Source organism: Capsicum annuum, chromosome 4, assembly GCF_002878395.1.
Source record: "Capsicum annuum cultivar UCD-10X-F1 chromosome 4, UCD10Xv1.1, whole genome shotgun sequence".
Classification (NCBI taxonomy): Eukaryota; Viridiplantae; Streptophyta; class Magnoliopsida; order Solanales; family Solanaceae; genus Capsicum; species Capsicum annuum.
The window spans coordinates 139,936,649-139,945,147 of record NC_061114.1 but is presented as its reverse complement, the minus strand read 5'-3'; positions in this window follow the sequence as shown (position 1 = coordinate 139,945,147).

The following is an 8,499-nucleotide window of genomic DNA, read 5'->3' as shown; positions in this document are numbered from 1 at the left end:
CTACCTCCTCACCAAGATAATATAATTTTTCCTCCCTAAGGATCATATTTCTTCAGTTTGGGCATTCACTAGCCTTGTGCCCCTACCTTGACATTTAAAATATTGAAAACCCATAGGACAAGAAGGAGGATTCAATTTACCTTTATTTCTTGGAGGATACCTTTGGGCAACCTCCAATGCCGTTTGGAAGATACCATCTATAGTGTCAAACTTGTGGAGGGTCATGCGTGAAGATATGTCTCTATTCAACCCGACCTTGAATTGAATAATGTCATGGCTCACTTGTTATTCTTGATGATCAAGATTCAAAATCAATTGTTGAAACTCATCATAGTATGCCATGAAACTTTTGTCTCCTTGCCTCAAGTTGTACAACTTGGCAAGAAGTTCATGCTTGTATCCCTCGAATAAGTACCTTTTCCTTATAAGGTACCTCAATATAAACCATGGAGGGGGCTGTCCCTTAATCAACACATTCCCAAACCTCTTTGCATACTCCCACCAAGTGTTTCATACCCCTCAAATTGAGCTATCACCTAACAACTCTTATTCTTTTTGATTAGATCATTCACTTAGAATATCTTGTCACAAAAGGACTCCCAATCAAGATAAGCCTCAAGATCACTCTCATCCTTGAATATTGGAATGCTAACTTTGATTGAATTGACGCCCACTTCTCAGTTTTGGTGGCCAACTCTCCCCTCTCGGCTTAGAGGTTCTCTTTGATCACCATGTCTACCTCTCATCCCCTCTTTCCTCAAGTAAATATCATCATAAACTCCATATCTCTCATGTTGTTCCCCTCTATAATATCCCTCTATAAGGACGAGTCTATTTAAGTTAAGTGAAGCTTGTAATGGTGGGATTTAGATTTGGTGGAAAGTTAGGCGTTTGGTCAAATGGAGTTTGGATTGGAGGGCTCGAGTTTGGTGGTGGTACTTCGCTTCGAAATCCTTTATGTTGGACTTGGTGAAGTGGAGGGTGTATTGGTCTATCATGGTCTAGGTTTTGGGAAGTATTTGGTGGTTTCCTTTGAGGATTGAACATTTGATGCATAGTTTCGGGGGTAATGGCTGCAGAAGTATTTGGATCATGCCCACTTAATGACACATGATAATGTTGAGGAGTAGAAGGTCGAGAATTTCTTTGGATTTCAATACATTCCAACCTCCCACTCATAGTAGACACATATCCTTTCAATGAGGTTATATCCCCTTTCACCGAATTCATATCCACTTGCACTTTTTCCATGCCTCGGTTAAGAGTTTCAAGGGAAGCCAAGATAGTACTAAGAGTATTATTGTCCACAGTTTGAGATGTGGATCCTTCCATTGAAATATACCTAAGAAAATACCTATAAAAACAACAAACAAGTTAGCTCAAAATAGCCCCACAACACTTACACACTTTGATTACCACACACGTAGCTTCATAAGTGTTGTAAGCCAGCTAAGGAACCTACGAGGAGTTAAGGGATGATCCTACTCTTGTCCGAAATAGATTTTGGTTTGAAACTAAAAAAAATCTTGTAGGAATTAATCCAAGAGCTAACAAAAATTCAAAAAGACAAAAACATACAACAAACGCTAACACGAACAAACGAACTAAAAAAAAAAACTTACAATCTAATAGGATATTGCTAGCTTGTAAATTAGTATTGGAACCAACAAATGAAACTAAGGAACAAGAATTGAAACTAAGAATCCAAAATTTAATACTAAAATTGATGTGTGAACAGTAGAAAAGTGACATGGCAGTCCACTATTAGTTGCAGTTTTTATCAAGTTCTTATTTTCCAATTTCAAGTCTTGACCAATTTTACAATTTGGAATTGGTGCAATTTGTTTAAATGAGGGAAATACAAGTCTTGGAGCCCCCTTTTTTTTTTCAAATTCAAAGTCAACGCTTGATTTTCCTTGTACTTCTTCCTTAAAACATGGTCCTCAAATCATAGAAAGTGGTTGAGAAAATGTTGTAAAGTCTTTGAGTGGTTGGAAGTGTTGTAAAAGTCTTGGAGACTAAAAAGTACTACACCTATTCTTCACCTTTTATTAGATATAGCATCTACTTTTCTTTTCAATGAAAGAAGCCGATTAGTAAAGAACACCAAGAAAATCAAGGACAAAACTTTTTGATTCTTGGAGTCTAAGGTCCAAGTTGGGTCTCACCCTTCAACAAGACTTATCAAGTTCCACCTTTCAACAACAACTTCAACAAAATGTTCTTAGGAAACCAATTCACAAAAAAAAAAAACAAAACAATACACGTCCTAAAGAAATCCGCAACAACCATGGTCAATAACATACGACCAAGCTTAGGATCACAACAACAATATCAACAAACAAGCTCAAACTTAGATCTAGATTCCTTTAGTGTTAGTGAAGGTGAAACTAACACTAGAAACAATTAAGACAAGTAAAAAAGACTCCTAAATCTATGTTCAAAAAAAAAGTCTCAGCCAAGACATAACAAGAACACAACTCTCAGCCAAGGTTCAAACTCAAGAACACTACTTTTTTTTTTTTTAATTTTCAAGCAAGCAAGCCCAATATTGATCTTGTGGGAACAAAATCAGCCATGCTCTGATACCAAATGATACAAATCAAACCATGGAATACACAGAAATGGCACAAAATAGTCCATTACACAAGGCTAAGCTGAGAACAAGGTCCAAGCCGAGAAATGGTTCAACAATAACAAGGAAACAAGGTGTAAATAACACCAAAACAGCCAACAACCAAACTAACAAGTTGATTAACAAGACGACAACAACAATAAGAACAACAACAACCAACATATTTAATATTACAAGAAACAAACACGACACGATTACAAGAAAGTAAAGGGATAGGTAGTGTGACATAAGCTATTAAAAGAGCTAAGAACTAAGGTGTGTCTTAAACACCAAAACTCTTAAAACATGTAATAAAAACACCAACACTCTTACGTGGAAACAAGAGGGACGTCAATCTCCAAAGCACCTACGTTTCCAAGCCAAGAACACTACACAAGTGAATCCACACTTGGATTTCCCTAGTTTCGGGTTTGGTTTTCTCTCCTAGAGACGAATTGTGTTTCAAGTGTTTTAAAACTTACAATATCATCAAAAAATCTAATAAACTAACCCTAATATGTTCTATTTATAGGCTATTATAAATAAGAGATAAAATTTCCAAAAGGCCCTTTATGGAAAAGATGAACAAAAGGTGCCTAAATAGTGTGCCGTAGGGGCGGCCTTGGTGTATTCCAAGGCCCTTCTTCACACTTCACTTGCACACTCCCTTAGAAGGATTCAACACACACTCACATGTGTCCATCTTCGTTATCATGCTCGTATCACCTTCCATATTCGTGGCCTGTATCACCCTGAATATTTTGCCCATCTCGTTTAAGAAACCTTGAGCATCCTCCTCCATATTCACACCAGAAAATATACGAGGATTCATTTTTATAAACTGGCCAGCCCTTGTGGCCTCAATAGATAAAACATCGAATGGATCCCGCTCATCCTGAGCAACAACCAATTGAGCAATAGTATGGATCAATTTATGATATTCCGCATAAGTCACCTCATCTTGAGAAGGACTAGTATCAACCGGCTAAACTCTCGAAACATCAGGGATAGGACCCCTGGACCGAGTATGAGCTCCAAATATAGGGCGTACTCCATCAACATCACCCCCAAGTGGGATAGAAAATTTTCCTTGTGTTCCAGGTCGACGAGGCATGATCTGAAAAGAGAACAAAGAAAGATTAGAGAAGATTCCAAGACTTAGACTCCATGCTGGAAAATAGAATACCAAGAAAGTGAAACATTCCTAAATGCCTTGTAGCCTCTCTCTTATGAGTGTGGCATGCTACACACCCCTAAAAAGAGACTCTATTACGCACGTCATTGTGGACTCTTAATTGTCCATGAACCTTACTCTAATACCAACTTGACCTAACCCGACTAAAGGCCTTATCGTAATGGGCATCCCAAGTTCAACCAGCACTGGGGACTACCTCCACTACCCAACCCACCCTCCAGCCTCCTACCTTGAGTTGGCTGTATTATGAACATACAACAAGATAACGTAATTGATTATATCAAGACTCTAGGATAAGTCTATTATCGATACCAACCCAACTGAGTCCAACCACTTAAACCTATGCTGTAACCAAACCAAAACTTAAACCAACCAACCAAATAACAACCAAACTAAGTTCCATAACATAACATTAAAGATGGAACAAAAAACAATATTGTCAATGGGTGTCAGCCCTGATTCCAATGCCAATACTAAGGCTGACCCCAACACCGATCCCACCCATACCAACCCTTAGAAGTTTTACAAAAGTCTTTAACGAAAAGAATAGAGTCTTCCGAAAAGATGAAAGCTCACTACTTTAATCTAAGAGATGACCCTGAATGTACGACTGCTAAGTAGAAAGAGTAGAATAGCCGGTTCCTGCATTGCGTGGGAATACAACGCTTAAAGATGGGTTAGTAGGTGAATGCTAACATAAACTCAGGATAAGGATTAAGTAATGCCATTTAATAAACCAAGTAAACCATCCATATACAAGAAAAACCATATATATATATATAACCATGCTGGGAAAGGGAATTGTGTTAAGCATGCATTAAAACCATTAACTTGGGTATGTGAAGCTTAATCGTCCTAAAACCACCCATGGTATATATGGGTCCAGTGTAACCCCTGAACGGGCCTCGATGCATCTAGCCGCAAGAATAAGAGATACCATAAGAGTCGAGGATTCCCATGTACCCTTTACTATCCATGATACATATGAATAGTGTACTTAGAGAATTCCCGTTTACCTCATAGTATTATATAAAGTCACCATGACCTACCCCTCATGTCGGCAAACATAAGTTTTTAATGTTCTTCCCTTGGACTCCCACCTTCACGATTAGCTTTCATATCATGCCTTTATTTCCCAATTAAAATCATTTCCAATGAAACCATTATCATTAACCAAGCTATGACATAGTGGTATCGTTATACCGACTATAACTTACAAGTATTGTCCATAGCTAAACCTTTTTAAAGATCAAGGGATTCCTGTGTACCCATAAATTATATTGTCCAATTAACTTGGGGGATTCACATGAACCCCACAAGTGTTCATTACCATATTAACTTGGGGGATTCCTTTGTACCCTATAAGTATGTTTATTAAGCCAAACCATTTCTTTAAATCATTCCAAACTATCTAAACTATTAGGGTTTCATCACCAAGTTTAAACCATGCATAAGTTCCATAAAAGTTCAACAATGTAGAGAAAACACTCTTATAGGAATTTATCAAACACATTGGGGGCATAGTATTACCAAAAACCAAAATCCATTAATAAATATCCACTCCCATTCAACCTATTACCCAAAACCACCATTAAAGCATATAAAAGCATAAGTAAAACATGGGAAAACCATAACCAAACATTTATAACCAAAACCCCTAATTTATATTTAAAACCTATAACCATATAAAAATCAAACCATAAAAACATTGTATAAAAACATGCCTTTAATTTGAACTAACAATATGGGAAAAAAACATCCTTAATTGACAAAGTTGAATAGAGAGAGATTACCAGCACAAGCCCCAAATTAATCCTTAAGATGAAACCCTAGCTTTTCTCCACCCACAAGCCTTTGAGAGAATTATCAAATGCTTATGAAAGCTTCTAAGTGTTAAATAAATAGAATAATAGGGTAAATATCCTTCCAATAGGAATAAAAGTCTTGGGACCTTATTAGGATAAGTGGGGAAATATCCATATTTCCCTCACTTAGACTACCAAAAATCCCATCAAGCGGGTACGACGATCCTCACCAATTGTACCCTTCGATGTGAGTGGTACCCACCACTTGTACACAAGGCTATCTCCCTTGGACCCAACACTGTCCAAGGAATGATTTACCCTAAACCCTACTGTATCCTAGTATACGACTAGTACCCCTGATCCGTATCCCTGGAAGAATAGAATCCCAAGGGGATTGAATGCTGCCACCATAGAGTCTATGGTATAACTCGTACCCAGGCTTACGACTTAAGATAAACCAATCATACTCAGATCTAACTTAAGTAACCAATCCTAAGATTAAGTGAATTAACCAAACCACCCATATCCGCCAATACGAATCATAACACCTAAGATACATCCATTCTAGAAACCAAATCCAACCCACCGACTAACACTCATCAATATACGACTAACCTATACAACTCGTACCCAGTGTACAAGTCATTTACCCCAGTTATACCCTATCTAGAGACGAGAAATCCAAGAAATTTCATATGGTCAAAACTCAGGGTGTTTCATCAAACCACCCAATAGGAGATCTATACTTTCTACTATACTAGGCCTCAAATGGAGCCACACCAATTCTAGCATGATAGCTATCATTTTAGGCAAATTCTATAAGAGGCAAGTGGTCAACCCAACTACCACCAAAATAAAAAACATTAGACAAAAACATATCTTAAAAACCTATATTATCCTTTTTACTTGCCCATCTATCTATGGGTGGAAATCAATGATAAGATCTACCTTAGTTCCCAAACCTCGCTGGAATGATCTCCAAAAGTGAGATGAGAACTAGGTACCCCAATCAGATATGATGGAAACTGGAGTACCATGCAACTTCATGATCTCCTTAATGAACAACTTGGCATAATTTTTAAAAGAGAAATTAGTCCTTACTGGAAAGTATTAAGCGGACTTAGTCATCATATTCACAATGACCCAAATTGAATTAAATTGCTGGCGTGACTATAGAAGACCTATAACAAAATCCATATTAATTATCTACCATTTCCAAATCGGTAGTTCAATCTCTTGAATCAACCCTCCGAGCCTCAAGTGCTCTACCTTCACTTACTGGCATGCTAGACACTTAGCCACAAAATTGGCCACATCCTGCTTCATATTATTCCACCAATAAATCTCCTTAAGATCATGATATATTTTCATCGAACTAGGGTGAATAGTATAACACAACTCATGAGCTTCGGCCAAAATTCTTACTCGTAACTAATAAACATCATGAAAACATAATCTACCTTGGTACCTCAGGATACCATCACCACCAATCTTGAAAACCATTACTTTTTGCTTACCTACATCATTCTTGATTTGTATTAGAATAGGATCCAACGCTTGCTTCTCCTTTACTTCAACACCAAGTGATGACTTTGCCATCTCTTGAAAATCATATCACCTTTCTTAAAATCTAGGAGACTAACTGTGAGATTAGCCAAATGGTGAAAATCCTTCACCAAATCCCACTTTTACTCATCCACATGGGAGAATCTTCCCATGGACAACCTGCTAAGAGCATCAACAATCATGTTAGCTTTACCTGGATGTTATTGAAGACTAATGCCATAGTCCTTAAGTAACCCATGCCATTTATTTTGCCTGAGATTCAATTTCTTCTGGGTGAACACGTATTGTAGGCACTTATGAATAGAATAAATATCAACATGGACCCTATAAAAGTAATGCTGCCAAATCTTTAATGCAAATAACACAACTAATAATTCCAAATCATGGGTCAAATAATTTTTCTCATCTTTTAACTGTTCAGAATCATAAGCAACCTCCATGCCATGATGCATCAATACACATACCAATCCTATCTGAGACACATCATGAAATACATAAAACCATCAGTGCCTTCATACAGAGTCAAGACCAAAGTGAAGTCTACTTATCTTTTAGCTTCTTAAAACTATCCTCACAAGTATCAGACCACAAGAATTACACCTTCTTTTGAGTCAACTTAGTCAATGGAGAAACGGTAGAAGAAAAAATCACCATAAATATTCTATAATAATTGGCTAAACCCAAGAAGCTTCAAATGTCGGATGGAGTTATGGGTATATTCTACTTCTTAACCACTAAAACTTTTTGTGTATCCACCTTGATCCCTTCATTAGAAATAACATGACATAGATAAGTTAAAACATTTAGCCAGAACTCACACTTAGAGAACTTTGCATATAAATACTGATCTTTCAGAGTGCAACATTAGGTGGAGGTGATCAATTCAAGAAATGACAAACCAATTCAAGAAATGACAGAAAACCAGATTCATAAGGTCCATAAATACGGCTGGGGCATTGATCAAACCAAAAGACATCACTAAGAACTCAAAGTGACCATACTCCATTTGGAAAACAGTCTTAGGGATATCTACCTCCATAATTATCAACTGATGATAACTCAATCAAAGATCAACCTTAGAAAAAAACTTAGCACCCTAGAGCTAATCGAACAAATCATCAATCCTTGGAAGTAGGTACTTATTCTTCATGGTCAACTTATTTAATTAGCAATAGTCAATACACATTTGAAGAGAACCATCCTTCTTATACATAAAGAGAATAGGAGCACTCTACAGAGACATAATACGGAAGATAAAACCCTTGCAAAGAAGATCTTTCAACTATTCCTTAAGTTTCGTTAATTCAGCCAGAGCCATC